Source organism: Perognathus longimembris, chromosome 15, assembly GCF_023159225.1.
Source record: "Perognathus longimembris pacificus isolate PPM17 chromosome 15, ASM2315922v1, whole genome shotgun sequence".
Classification (NCBI taxonomy): domain Eukaryota; kingdom Metazoa; phylum Chordata; class Mammalia; order Rodentia; family Heteromyidae; genus Perognathus; species Perognathus longimembris.
The window spans coordinates 26,581,864-26,598,178 of record NC_063175.1 but is presented as its reverse complement, the minus strand read 5'-3'; positions in this window follow the sequence as shown (position 1 = coordinate 26,598,178).

Genomic DNA, 16,315 nt, shown 5'->3' with positions numbered 1-16,315 from the left:
CATGCTGAGATGTTATAGCTGTATACATCAAATAATGAGTACATTTCTTTTTGGAAAATGCCACCCCTTCCCTCACTCAGAGCGGTTTTTTTTTTTTTCCTCAAATTTTTATTATCAAACTGACGTACAGAGAGGTTACAGTATAATACGTTGGGCATTGGATACATTTCTTGTACTGTTTGTTGCCTTGTCCCTCATGCCCCCCTCCCTCCCCCCCTTACTCAGAGCGGTTTTGATGATTAAATTCAAATGAATTCTTGTAAAGCACTTGAATCAGGACTTAGAATATATTCTAGTGGGAACAGAGTAGATGAAGTGATAGACTGTATTAACTGAACTAGACAAATATAACCATCATTACCATAATCACCATTACAATCATAATAGACTGGTTTCAGTGCATGTATCAACTCAGTAAAGGTTTCTTCTTAGATATATGTATGCATATGTAAAAGTGTATTTTAGAAAAACACTGTTTCCAATTTGGTTCCCACAGCTCCAGCCTTCTTAGAATATGATGTACACAAGATGTACACAGGTACACATCTGAAAGAAGCTGGGAAGAGATCACAGGATGAGTGGAAAATGGGGGAAAATACAGTAGAAAGGTTCCAACGGCTACAATGGGCACTGATGAGAACAAATCAACCAGCTCAAGGGCAGCAGGGAGGGGGTAAAATTAAGAAAAAGAAGGAGCAGATTACAATAAGCAAAAGAAAAGAGATATATATGTATATATCACCTGATCTGGAAGGAATCATTTTTACAATTAATAACCATTATAAGCATTGTAGACTAGAGTGACAATGTAGATTATTAAGGATAAGACTTTTTTTGTTTTTGACAAAATAATGAAGAAAGCAAGGGGTGGGGTGGGATGAGGGGTGGCGGGGAGGGAAGGAGGGAGAAAAATGAAGAAGGTGATAACAGATATGACAAAAAATGTATGTGTATTCATTACCTTAGGCATGTAACTGTATCCCCTATGTGCATCATCTTGACAATAAAAAAAAGAATATGAAGTGACAACATTCACAAACCAAAGTTCCATATTCCCAAGCTTCCTGTCTTGCTATACCTTGGTAACGTGAGCCAGGGCAGGATGCTCTCCTAGCAGGAACAGAAGGAGTGGCAAAGGAAGCACATTTGTTGGGAAACCTCTGAAGTTTTGATACTTGCTTACAGTCACAAGTTTCCTTTCTCTCACTGTTTTCTACAGCAAGGAAACCAAAGGAATAAATCTATAGCTTCCAAAGTAGATGCACTCTTTGAGCTATTATTTAAACTTGGGCACCATAATATATATTAATATCATCTCAAAATGCTTACAATATTTCATAAACTAATAAGAAACCTTTTATGCATGCAGCCAAGCAACTAGTCTTACGACTCAATGAGTTGAATCACCACTATATGCTACTTTTAACATTTTCAAATAATCAAAACTCTTTACTGGGGTGATTATGTCAAACAAATAAGCACCCTAAGAGTATTGTTTAATTTTGTTTGTTGAGGATTACTAATCTAGTAAGTTAAATCTACTTAAATTCAGCAAAATGGAAAGAAGTATAATTAGTTTGTTTTTGTTACTGATTTTGCAGATGAGATCTCATTATGTAGCCCAGGCTAGCCTTGAACTCTCAATCTTTCTGTTTCATCCCCCTAAACTACTTATATTACAAATGTATATCACCATGCTTGGCATGAAAAGTGGAAAAGTGATTCTTCTATTTTTCTCTCAATTATTACTTGAAAGTGAGCTGAGTTTGTAACAAAGTTATTTTTTCTGTTATTAATTTCTAGTTACTTATAATAGCATGGGTCTGTAGTATGAATTTTGTTCTTTGCGTTACAGTCTAATAATTTGTACTTTTTCTTCTCCCACAACTACAACCAGTCTTTTCAGATAGTATTTATATGTTTTTATTGGCACATGGTAAATAGAAACAAAGAACTGAGTGCTTGGATTGTTTGTTGCTATGGGTGCATTGCAGAACCCAAAGAAAGACACAGAGAAGACATGAGTGACTAAGGAGGCCCATGATGACGCTGAAGAGGAGTCTTGGAATGCTAAGCACTGTAGAAAAGATGCCTGCAAGATATAAATGAAACTGAGTCATTGCTTCATATTTTTGGCCTCGTTATAGTCACAATAATGTAGAAAGTAAATATTGATTTAAGTAAAACTTGTGAAAGAAGTTGTGTGGGAGACAGATCTATGATTTAGAGAAGGAATGTTGTAAGAGAACTAAATGCCAGTTTTTCTGGTATTGAGGAGGCAATTACATTTGGAAAATAGTAATTTAGGTTTAATAATACGATGAAAAGTAGCAGAAGATTTATGGTGAAATTCTGTGATAAACCCATTGTAAAATAAAAATATTGTTAAATTTAAAATAGGTTAGGTTAATAAGCCTAATCTAAACATCCTCATTTACTAACATGGTACCCAGTAGACTACCTGATGTTTATGCTGTGACAACCCAGCTGCCTGGGGGCTGAGGGTCACTGCTACAGACCAGCATTCCAAGAGAATGTCTTCACATACGTGCTACTAAGGAAAAAACTCAAAACTCAAAATTCAAGAGGTACTTCCTACTGAATATGTATTGCTTTTATATTATTGGAAAATGTGAAGTTTGAAAGTTGAATCACTATAAGGTGGGGACCATCTCTAGTATGGGGACAATGAAGTTGATTTTAAGGAGTGAGGATTGGTATTCAAGAGAAGTGATTGTTACCGTGTGTGTGTGTGTGTGTGTGTGTGTGTGTGTGTGTGTTGCTCCTAGGGCTTGATCTCAGGGCTTGGGTGCTGGTTTTGAGTTGTTTTTATTTTATTTTATTTTCTCAAGGCTGGCACTCTACCACTTGAGCCACAGCTCCACTTTCAGCTCTTTTGGTAGTTAATTGGAGATCCAAGAATCACAGACTTTCTTGCCTGGGCTGGCTTTGAACCATGATCCTCAGAACTCAGCCTCCTGAGAAGCTAAGATTATAGGTATGAGCTGTGGGTGCCCTACATATCCTTTATAAGTAGTATATTTGATATTTGCATTTTTTCTTTTTTTTTTTGCCAGACCTGGGACCTGAACTCAGGGCCTGAGCACTGTCCCTGGCTTCTTTTTGCTCAAGACTAGCACTCTGCCACTTGGACCACAGCACCACATCTGGCCGTTTTTTATATATGTGGTGCTGGAGAATCGAACCCAGGGCTTCATGTATACGAAGCAAGCACTCTTGCCACTAGGCCATATTCCCAGCCCTTGCATATTATTTTGATAGAAATAAAAATAAAATGTAAAGAGTCATAAAGAATAAAACTATAAAATTTATAATACATTAAGACTGATAAAGCTAGGCCTACAGATATATTGAGAAAAATATTGCATTCCAAGAACAAAATAAAGAACAAAATGAAAATGTTTAAGTATTTCAAATTTAGCAAATACAAACTGTGATATCTCTATCTATTCAAACAAGTAAATTAAAAATTACAGGTAAATGTACTAGTTTTGCTAATTCTGCCTGTAAATTATATTATTTATGTATTTTCTTGAATAAATTATAATACTAGTCACAAACGATGTTAACTGGAAATAAATACTTTTACAGCTAAGATTTTTCTCAATATTAATTACAAACTTTTTAAAAATGTTTTTCCTTGTTTATTTGAATTTATTTCAATTGAAGGAGTGAATTTTACAACATGACAAGCTAAGGAAAATAACAAAAAAATTATTTTTACCTTCTCATTGTTTTGTGTGCATGCTAGTACAAGGGATTGAACTCCTTTTCAGTTGGCCCTCTACAATTTGAGCCAGGCCTCTGGCCCAACTTTCTGCTGGTTAATTAGAAATTATCTCTTGCGGTGTTCTACTAAGACTTTTTTGTTTTTTGGTCAGTCATGAGGATTGAACTCTGAGTTTGGGGGCTGTCCCTAAGCTCTTCAGCTCAAGGTTAGCACTCTGTCACTTGAGCCACAGATCCACTTCCAGTTTTCTGGTGGTTAATTGGAGATAGTAGTCTCATGGACTTTCCTGCCTGGGGTGGCTTTGAACCACAATCCTTAGATCTCAGCCTTCTGAGTAGCGAGGATTACAGGAGTGAGCCATCAGTGCCCAGCTCCAGACTGTTTTAGAGCCAAGATCTGGGTCTCAGCTTCCTGAGTAGCCTGGATTACAATAGTGACTCAACAGTGCCAAGCCAGAAATTCTTAACAAGCATGTATTTATATACTTAGGTTTAAACTTAAAAATGTTAGTGGTATCCGTGTGATGTCCTTAGATATTTTAGAAATTCCAACAGGCATGGGATGTCTACTTTATTGCATTCCTTTCTTTTCTATTCAAAAATGACTTTGTGAAATGATGAGCAAAAAGAACATATTTACCCATCTGTAGTCATAAAAGCAATAAAAAATGCCACATGTGCCAATATCTCTTCTAAAATTCTACAAATATTTTGACAATATGAATGTATTCACTTCAATTTCATTGGTTTTTGTTTTTGAATAGTATTCTGTTTGGATGACTAATGCCAAGCTTAGTAGCATATTAAAATCATCTGGAAGAACTTAAAAAAAATACAAGGAAGTCAGGTCCAGATAGATAAAAGATGTATGTTCTCTCTCACAAGTGGAAGCTAGATCTTACTTACAAATTTACAAGTAAACATGTGGGATTGCATGCAAGTGCACACAAGTATATTGATCAAAGTGTGGTAATTGAAGGGGAGAATTAAAATGATGTAATTCCTTAGAGAAACTACTTCATAGCCCCACAAAATGAATACCAGGACACTGGCACTTGAAAAGTGTAGAGGCAGGATGAGGAAAAGGGTGTAGACAAATATAGAGAAATTGTGGAGAATGCAGTAATGATAGTCCATACATAGCCTATGAAACTAGGAAAATCGAGGGGAAAGATGGGGAAGTTTGTGATATCCATCAAGATGTATTGTACTTGTAAATGGATGTGTACACCTTTGTACAAGTACTTGAAGATAATAAAAATATAGTTAAAAATACATGTCCCCAAGTGCCACTCTAAGAACTTCAGATATAAATAGTCTCCAGTAGAGTTTTTTGGAATCAATTCTGGTAAAAATTATTATTATTATTATTATTATTATTATTAATAATACAACTGGTTGAAGTTTTCAGATCAGATCAAGGCTACTCCTGGAAATAAATACATCTGCACATACTTAATAAGTCTAAATTGGATATGTTAGAGGGAGGAGTGACTTTTTTCTTTATAATCAGACATCAATTCCTCACCAACTCTGAATCACCATCTTTCATTCAAATGAATCTTACATTCTTAATTGCATTCTTAATATCTGACAACAGTGGACATAGAAAGCCATGCAAGTAATCATCTTTTCCTTCATTTCCTTAGCGTGTGACCTGCTGGTACACCTCATCCTCATTTGGGAGTTAATTGAGTTGGGCAGGGAGCTCCATTCAGCTGACTGGCCTTTTCAAGCAGTTCCGCCCAATGAGACTTCACACACAAAGCCTTTAGACAGGTGTCTTTCCACTAGCCATCAAACTGAAGCTACCATGTTCAAAAGGGTGGGGCATGAAGAGGGAGCTCCTTCTATGTTATCATAGCTTAAGCATTACATCTAACATTCTAATTCGCTTCATCTATTATGAACATTTGGGATGTCAAAAATCAACATTGGATTCTCAAGATACACGTTCACCCTTGCAATGTATTTTAAGGAGCTAAATATCTAGTGTCTTCTCCAGATATATTTCCACATTTAGCAGACAAGTGAAAATAAATGAAACAACATCACCATCCAGAACAATAAAATAACTCTTGGTGGGATGATATCCCGTTGAATTCTCAATATTTTTCTTCTATACTCTTCTCTTTTCATTTATAGATAGTTACGGAAATTTTCTGTACTATCTTTGCAATTTTTCTGTAAATCTGAGACTGTTCTAAAACACACACAAAAAAAGAGTAAGAAAAGGAGTGTAAATTTCCCCATCAACAAGCATATAACAACTAACACACCAGATTTATTTTCCCATAGGATAAAATTTCTGTTTTTCAAGCCGTTCCTTCCATGATCTAGCTTCAGGTTCTTCGTCCATTCTAGATGTTTCTGAGATTTCCTGAGCAAACATGATTTTTTTCACATTTATAAATGTTGATTATATATTTCTCTGAAGATCAGCCCCTTTAACTTCTCTAACTTCTCTTCTTCTCTTAAGACCCACTAAAATGTCACCTCGTTTTTAGTAACACCACAATGGCATATTCCTTGTCCATGGTGCTCAGTGACTTTCTCCTTTCTCCGAATGCTCATGGTATTTGTGCTTAGGTGAGATTTTTCTCATCAGTTTATTTTATTACATGGTGAGGAGAAGACATATCTGCATTCTAAAAATCTAGAGAAAAGACAAGACGCTTCTAGTAAATACTACATATTGCTTGAAGAAAGTTTGTTCCACATGAATTGATTTTTTCCCCTCCATGATCATTCTCATGTTCACCTATCTTCTTGAACCTCTTCTACTTCAAAGTTTCCATTTTTCCTTCTGTTACCTAATTCTTGTACATGTCAACTATTCAGCAGCAGTTACTCATCTTTTTCAGCCTCAGCTTTACTTACAGTAGAGGAGGCACTATTGATTATATTTCCTCACATTAAGACACATTTAGTTTGTCAGAGTTCATGGTCCATGTCTTATGCCAGTATTCCCCATAGGTCACTATGCCTTCAGTTCCTTATCTTGTGAGACGTGTGAACATCTGATTTCCTGAGTTCTATACTATGCTGAAAACCCCTATTCTGTGCCAGAAGCACTTCAATTCTATACCAGTGTTCGGCCTGCGTTCATATCTTTCTCTGTTCTACCTTTGATACATATACATTTTCTGCATTTCAATGTTCTTGCTTTTACAATGAAAGGTGTGATATTGAGCAAGATTTTACACATTAAACTGACTTGTTGAATTGTAACTCTTTTGTGCAGCTCCTTAAAGATAATAAAGATACAATTTAAAATTTTCATTTCCATAGTATAACTGTTTTCCCCTATTTGTTTTTTCAAATTTCCTAGACACAAATATTAACTAATGCCTCTCTTCTCAGAATTTTCTAATTTGATAAATGAAAGATTAACTTATATCTGTGTGTGTACACAGATACTTTATAATACAGGGAAAAGCCATGCAAAATATAAGAATCCCTCTCAAGTTCTAGCATAATAAATAAAATATGGATACTTATTAATAATTTTTTTTTGCCAGTGCTGGGGCTTGGACTCAGGGCCTGAGCAGTGTCCCTGGCTTCTTTCTGCTCAAGGAGAGCACCGTGCCACTTGAGCCACAGTGCCACTTCTGGCCTTTTCTACATATGTGGTGCTGAGGAATCGAACCCAGGGCTTCATGTATATGAGGCGAACACTTTACCACTAGGCCATATTCCCAGCCCAACTTATTAATAATTGATACACTTGTTCTGGTTCAGCATTATCTGAGAACCTGGCAAATTTTTGGGTCTGCTCCTATTTGAGTCTAAACTCTGAGAGTGGAAATTGGGAGTTCCCCAACTCAGCATTTTCTAGAGTCATGTTCCTTCAACTCTCCCAAAGCATGAGGGCTGTCTATTAACCATTGATTGTGGAAGCATCATAACATAATGGTAATTTGAACCCACTGGTAATTGAGGCTATTTCACAAGGGAGTGTGCTTTAATGGGTGTAGTTTCTTTTGTTTAATATTAATCACTCTTAATCCAGTTATACAAAGGAAGCCGCAGTTAACACAAATGTAAAATGGAGAAGTGTATTATTAGTGTGGTTTGTTACTCTAATCCTTATCCTTTCTCTCCTTCTGTACTATTTCTACATATTATATACTGTATCTTCAAGTTAAAAGTTCTTTTCTTTCAAATTTTTATTATCAAACTGATGTACAGAGGTTACAGTTTCATATGTTAGGCATTGGATACATTTCTTGTACTGTTTGTTACCTTGTCCCTTATTGCCCCCTCTCTCCTCCCCCTTTCCCTTTCCTCCCATGAGGTGTTCAGTTCACTTATACCAAACAGTTTTGCAAGTATTGCTTTTAAGTTAAAAGTTCTTATACATTTTTCTTACCAATGTGTAAGGAAATATTTCCTTCCAGTGTATGTTTTGTTTATTTGTTTTATGTTCCAGCATAATTGCAATCGACATGACAAATATCACAAGCTTTTTTTACCTCGTGTTTCAGTCCAATGCCATATCTGCAATTGTTTGTGGCATGTGAGTATGTGCCCATCCTTCTCATTAGGAAAGTGATCTCCTGCTCAAAAGGGCAGAAGACATCAATGTCCACCTTCTCTTTTTTACTAGTGAAAAGTGCAAAGAAGACAGGCACAACAACATAGTCTCCAGATTTCTAATAATTCTACTTAACATTAAACCAGCTGGGCTTTGGCATTCCAGAAAGCTGACAACATAGCAAGAGAGTCCTGAAAGTCTGTGTGAAGCTCATCTTGTTCCTGAAACCTTCTTTTTTGTCCCTGAAGAAAGACTAGCAGGCAGGAACTTACACATTTCTCAAAAGTAGAGACCAAGCCAAAATTTCCAGAAACATTCTAGTTCAGACTGAGAGAGATAGGGATAGGGATAGCAAAATGCAGCAAAACCTTCTAGTTTACCTGTCACTACCTGTCACACAGTTGAGGGTGTTTATCTGATGGTGCAGAATGGTGCCCATTTCTCATTTTTCACCTGATTATTTTCCAGTACATGAGAAATAGTGATACTTCATGAGGACATTTGGAAATATACGCAGTGTAGCCCTTTGCCTTTGACCTTAGACCTACAAACAGTAGAAACATTGAGATTACATATAATCAATTAGATTTGATAAGATTAAATAAGATTGAATTGATAGGCCTATTATATGAAACAGTGTTCAGAAACTGACCAATAGATTCATCAGTAGCTTCGTTTGACGGTACTGGGAGTTGAATCCAAGGCCTCATTCACACCAGGCAATTGTTCTCCTACCTCAGCCATGACATGGCCCTTTGGTTTGCATTTTGTTTATTAGCTAGGATCTTAATTACTTTACTAAGGATGCCCTGAAACTTACTCCTGTGGCTTCACCTCCTGACAACCTCCAGATTGCAGGCAGGTACCGCCACAACTAGTAACATTTACTTGTTTATTTTTGTTATCTTTAGTTATACAAAGGAGTTCCCACTTAACAAGACAGCTTATGAATATAATACACCTTAATCATTGTCATCTTTTTCAACATTCTCACCTAACCATCCCTTCCCTCACTCTCCTTCAGTTTTTTAGGATAGACATTGAATTCTTGACTGCATTTTCTCCTTTTTCTCCCCCCACTCCTCTATCTCTTTCCCCTTTCCCCTTGATCCCAACCCACCCCTTTCAAGTACCAACTTTTTGCTTATTTTGTTGAAATTTGATTTTGTCTCTCAAGTACTCATTTGAATCTACCATCGTTCTGCCAACACATTTGTATACAGGTGCACACTACCCAAGGTATTTAGTTTTAACTTTATATGTTAAATCTATCCCTATATATAAAAGAAAATATGCATCAGTTATCTCTCTAGGCCTGCCTTCACATAACATATTTTTCAAGTCTTTCTATTTATTTACAAATGGTACAATATCATTTTTTCTAATTGTGTATATATATCACATTGTCTTGATCCATTCATCCATTGAAGGGCATTTGGGCTGATTCTGTACCTTGGTTTGCTGCATGATGTTTATTTTTGTGACAACCAAAATTAGGTGTAGAAAATTTATCTTTAAATTATGAGTAAGGTTTCCTAACTTTCTATATTGAAGTTTAAGTGGTGAATATATACATACATATTCTATATTTAAAAATAAATGTTTATTAATTTGGTTCTTAACATGCAATGTAAGATTGTATCTATATTTATTTTTAAAACACTTTAAAAATATTTATTTCTGGGGCTGGGAATATGGCCTAGTGGCAAGAGAGCTCGCCCGTATACGTGAAGCCCTGGGTTCGATTCTCCATCACCACATATCTAGAAAACGGCCAGAAGTGGCACTGTGGCTCAAGTGGCGGAGTGCTAGCCTTGAGCAAAAAGAAGCCAGGGACAGTGCTCAGGCCCTGAGTCCAAGCCCCAGGACTGGCCAAAAAAAAAAAAAAAACCACACATATATATATTTATTTTTATATGTATATTATTTTTATTTTATATATATATATATATATTGCTGAAGATCCCAAAGAGAGCAATAACTGAAGAAGCAGCAAGAAAGGGATAGAAGATTAGAATGCTCATTATAGGCATAGATGGTGCCTTCAGCTTTGCATCATGGGCCACATGAATAATCCTCTGAATCTATAATAAATAATGAATATTTGAATGGTATGATTGAAAGTATGGTTAAGAAAAGTATTAGTTTAGTGGAAATTTTTTGAATTGCCTGGCCAGCCATTACTCTTTCTTTGTTTATGGCACTGACTTCTCTACTTTTGCCCATATGGTCTGGCACTACCCCTGTCTTTAGGTTGATGTTTAAGATTCAGACCTGAGGGATTGTGTTTTACTCTAACTCTTGGGAGGGAGGTTTTCCAATTCAGTGCTGAGTCATTAAACCAATAGAATATAAACTTGGAGCTTCTGGTGGCCATCCTTGCCTTCACACTGGAAAATGGTGATAATGAAACCAACACAAAGAACCAGAGATGAAAAGAGATGAAAACCTATTCCCAAATCTAGGATAGCCTTGGACTTCCAGGTTCATGACCTAACAAATTCCCACTAAGTCAGTTTGAAGTATGTGTGCCCAATAGAGTTTTCAATTATCTGGGGATGCCAGGTACTGCTGACATTTCTTTTTATTGGTCTGCCAATGGTTGTGATCATAGTGGAGAGTAGCCCTTTCATGTAAAATTAATCAGTGTTCTATGCAAATAGCCTTAAGAACACATGGCTAGTAATTTTAGGGGACATACTTTACTTCTGATTGTTAATAACCTTTTTAACCCAGCTAATGCATGAGTGCAATGGGATTGAAGGGGCTTTCCTCTGTGATATACTGAATCATAGGAATAAAGATGTTGCTTTTTACAGCTAAGACTACCTTTTTCTTCCATTATGCACTTTTCTTATGTTAAGATCACATGCCCATTTTTATTCCTGTAGATCGATCTTCAGTCATGTTTATTTAACACAAAATTCTTTGCTATCTTTATCAATGCATGCAGCATGCTTTCCAATGTAGTCTTTTAGAATACATTGGGTCACCTGACAGATAATATAGTTCTGATTTTATATGACTGTTTGATGCCTTAAATTTATTCATAATCAATGGTTTCGGTAAGTTGTCCAGGCCTCACCGATGCTTATGAAATTTATCATTATTTTTCCATAAAAATATTTCCTTTCCTTTCCTTCCCTTCCCTGCATTTTCTTTCTGTTATTCTTCCTTTCACTTTTTTTTTCTTTACTTTCTTGTACCACTCCATTAGCCCTTATGCTTCAGTTAGTTGTGGAGTTTTTGTTTGGATTGGCCTAAACAATGATCTTCCTGATTTCTGCCTTGTGAGTAGTGTAAGCCGCAATCCCCAGACTATTCTTTACAATTTTTAAAAGTATGTTTTCTTGGTGCTCCTTCAAGCTAACGATTAAAGAAATAGAAGAGGGTGAAGTGAGTCTCAAATCTTTCTTTTTTAATTAATTAATTAATTTAGTGTCAAGGTGTTGTACAGAGGGGTTACAGTTTTACACGTAAGGCAGTGCATACATTTCTTATCCAACTTGTTACTTCATCCCTCATTTATCACCCCCCTGCCTGCCCCTTCCCCATTTCCCTCTCCCGTGAGTTGTAAAATTGGTTTACAGAATATAGTTTTGTAAGTATTGCTATTGCATAGGTTTTCTTTTATCCTTTGAATCTCCATTTTAATATTAACCTTCCCTGCTCTAGTTCCAACACACACACTATCCCGAGTACCAAAGTTAGTTACAGTGACATCAGGGGTAAAACCATGGGGAAGAAACACAAAAGAAAAAGGCATGTTTTCACATGGTATGTTGAATATAACAACAATGATAAACAACTTTTTTCCATAACTTGGAGTTCATTTTGCTTAGCATCACCTTATGTGTTCATATGTACATAGTTATTGAGCTATTGTGATCTTCTATGAGGACTATCCTAAATGTCTACTAATTATTCCCAATGAGGGAGACCATAGAGTCTAAGTTTCTTTGGATCTGGCTCACTTCACTTAATATGATTTTTTTCCATGTCCTTCCATTTCCTTTTTTTTTTTTCCTTTTGGCCAGTTGTGGGCCTTGGGACACAGGGCCTGAGCACTGTCCCTGGCTTCTTTTTGCCCAGATATAGCACTCTACCACTTGAGCCACAGCACCACCTCTGGCCATTTTCTATATATCTGGTGCTGGGGAATTGAACCCAGGGTTTCATGTATTTGAGGCAAGCACTCTTGCCACTAGGTCATATTCCCACTCCCAAGCCCTTCCATTTCCTTACGAATGGGGCCATGTCATTCTTTCTGATAGAGGCATAGAATTCCATTGTGTATATATACCACATTTTCTTGATCCATTCATCTACTGAGGGACATCTGGGTTGGTTCCATATTTTAGTGATGACAAATTGTACTGTGATGGGCTGGGGATATGGCCTAGTGGCAACAGTGCTTGCCTCATATACATGAGGCCCTGGGTTCAATTCCCCAGAACCACATATACAGAAAATGGCCAGAAGTGGCGCTGTGGCTCAAGTGGCAGAGTGCTAGCCTTGAGCAAAAATAAGTCAGGAACAGTACTCAGGCCCTGAGTCCAAGCCCCAGGACTGGCCAAAAAAAAAAAAAAATTGTACTGTGATGAACATAGTTGTGCTGGTGGCTTTAGGTTGGTCTTGCTTGTAATCTTTTGGATAGATACCCAAAAGTGGGGCTGCTGGGTTACAGGGGAGCTCTATGTTTAGCCTTTTGAGGAATCTCCATACTGCTTTCCAGAGTGGTTGAACAAGTTTGCACTCCCACCAACTGTGTAGTAGGGTTCACTTTTGGCCACATCCCTGACAGCATCTGATACTATTAGTTTTCTTGATAATGGACATTCTTACTGGTCTGAGGTGGAATCTGTGTTTTGATTTGCATTTCTTTTATGTTGAGCACTTTTTCATGTGTCGCTTGGCCATTCTCATTTCCTCTTTGGAGAAGTCTCTTTGTAGGTCTTTAGCCCATTTGATGAGGGGGCAGTTGGTTCTCTGAGGATTTGTGTTGGAGGAATTCAATATTTTGAGTTCTATGTATATTTTAGATATGAGGCTTTTGATTATTGTATGGCCGGTGAAGATCTTGTCCCAATCTGTGGGCTTTCTATTTATCTTGCAAGCTATGTCCTTTGCCATGCAGAAGCTCTGCAGTTTGATGCATCTCATTTGTCCAACCTTTCTTTGCTTTATCATGTTTCTGAGCCTTTATTTAGGAAGTTTTGTCCTGTGCCAAAGAGGCCCAAGTGTTTCTCCTATTCTTTCTTAAAATGTTTTCAGGGTATCTGTTTTTACCTTGAGGTCTTTATCCATTTGGAATTGATTCTGGTGCAGGGTGATATATAAGGATCTAGCTTTAGTTTGTTACAGGTGTTGAACCAATTTTTCTAGCACCATTTGTTGAAGAGGCTATCTTTCTTCCATCCTATTTTTTAGCTCCTTTACCAAAGATTAAGTAGTGATAGTTCTTCGGGTTCATTTCTGGGTTTTCAGTTCTGTTCCATTGGTCCTCAGGCCTATTCTTGTGGCATTACTAAGCTGTTTTTATGACTATATCTTTGTAATACAGCTTGAAGTTTGGCATTGTAATTCCTCCAGCACTGTTCTTTCTACTTAGAATTTTTTTTTTTTTTTTTTTTTTTTTTGCTATTCGGGGTCTTTTTTGTTCCGTATGAGTTTCTGGATTGCTTCCGCTATTTCATTAAAGGATGGTGTTCGGATATTGATGGGTACTGCATGGAATTTGTAGATAGCCTTTGGCAATATTGTCATTTACATGATCTTAATTCCTCCAATCCAGAACATGGGATGTTTTTCCATTTCCTTAGTTCTGATTTAGTTGCCATTTTCAGAGTTTTAAAGTTCTCATCATAAAGGTCTTCCACTTCTTTGGTTAAGCTTATTCCTAATTTTATGCTTTTGAGGCTATTGTGAAAGGAGTTGCTTTCCTGATTTCGGCCTCAGTCTTTGAGTCATTGGCACATAGAAAGGCCATTGATTTTTGAGGGTTTATTTTATGTCCTGCTACTTTGCCAAAGTTTTGGATCAGCTCAAGTAACCTAAGAGTAGACACTATGGGGTTCTTTAGATACAGGATCATGTTGTCTACAAAGAGAGAGAGACAGAGTTTAACTTCATCTTTCTCTTTGGATCCCCTTTATATTTTCCTCTTGCCTTATTCTCTGGCTAGGATTTCTAGTACTATGTTGAAGAGGAGAGGAGAGAGTGGACATCCTTGTCTTGCTCCTAATTTTAGAGGAAATGGCTTTAACTTTTCTCCATTAAGTATAATGCTAGCTGTAGGTTTGTCATACACAGCCTTTATTATATTCAGGAATGTTTCTTGCAATCCTAGTTTCTCCAAAGATTTAATCATAAATGGATTCTGGGTTGTGTCAAATTTTTTTTGTGTCAAAAGAAACAATCATGCTATTCTTAACCTTGCTCTTATTGATGTTGTGAATTATATTAATTGACTTGCATATATTGAACCAGCTTAGCATCTCTGGAGTGAAACCAGTTGTATATGATATAAGTATAGTGTATGATTTTTTTTATGACATGTTGAAATTGATTGGCCAGAATTTTGTTGAGAACTTTTGCATCGATGTTCATCAAAGAAATGGCTCTACAGTTCTCTTTGTTTGATGAGTCCCAGTCTGGCTTTAAGATAAGAGTTATACTGGCATCATAGAATAAGGTTGGTAGCAAACTTTCACTTTCAATTTTGTTCAAGGGTTTGAATAGTATTGGTGTGAGTTCTGTTTTGAAGCCCTTATGCACTGTTCCACTGTTAATCCATCTGGACCTGGGCTTTTCTTGGATGGGAGATCTTGTATTGCTTGATATGCATTTGTGTAATAGGTTTAAACCTTCTGGGTTAAGTTTGGGCATATCAATTTTTTGCAGGAATTTATCCATTTCTTCCAGATTCTCAAATTTATTAGCATATTGGTTTGCAAAATATTCCCTTGTTATATTCTGAATATTGGTTGTTTCCATGGTGATGTTTCTAGTCTTGTCTCTGATTTTGTTTATTTGGGTGTGCTCTCTTCATTCTCTTCGTAAGATTTGCTAAGAGTTTGTAGATTTTGTTAATTTTTTTAAGAACCACCTCTTTATTTGGTCGATTCTTTCTATGGTGTTTTTGGACTCTAATTTACTTAATTCTGATTTAATTTTAATCATTTGCTTCTGTCTATTGGCTTGGGGTTTGGCTTATTGATCTTTATCAAGGAGCTTAAGGTACTTCATTAAATTATTGGATTGAGATTTCTCCAGTTTGTTGATGTAGGTGCTCAGGGCTATAAAATTTCCTCTGAGTACTGCCTTTACTGTGTCCCAGAGGAGCTGGTATATTGTGTGCTCATCTTGGCTAAATGCCATAAATGTTTGAATTTCTATTCTGATTTCCTCAATGACCCACTGGTCGTTGAACAATGTGTTGTTGAGTCTCGATGAATTGTAGGATTTTCTATAGTGGCTTTTTGTGTTGAGCTCTAATTTTATTCCACTGTGGTCTAAGAGAATGCAAGGAATGATTTCATTATTTCGGAATTTGTACAGATTTTCTTTGTGCCCTAAATGTGATCGATTTTGGAGACTGTCTCATGTGCTGCTGAAAAGAATGTATATTCTGGTGTTGCTGGATGGAATATTCTGTAGATGTCAGTTAAGTGTAGTTGATCGATGCAATTGTTTAGGTCTGAGGTTTCTTTGCTTAGTTTTTGGCATGTTGATCTATTCGGAGGTCATAGTCATGTGTTAAAGTCTTCAACTATCCATGTGTTGGGCTCTATATGTGTTTTTAGAGTCACTAGTGTTTGTTTGATGAAGTTGGGTGCTCTAGCACTTGGGGGTACAGATGTTTATGATGGTTATTTCCTCCTGTAGGAAAGTTCCATTTGTTAGTATGTAGTATCCTTCTTTATCTCTTCTTACTGCTTTTAATTAGAAGTCAATTTTATCTGATACTAGGATTTCAATTCCAGACTGCTTATGGGGGCTACTGCTTGAAAGACTTTATTCTAGCCT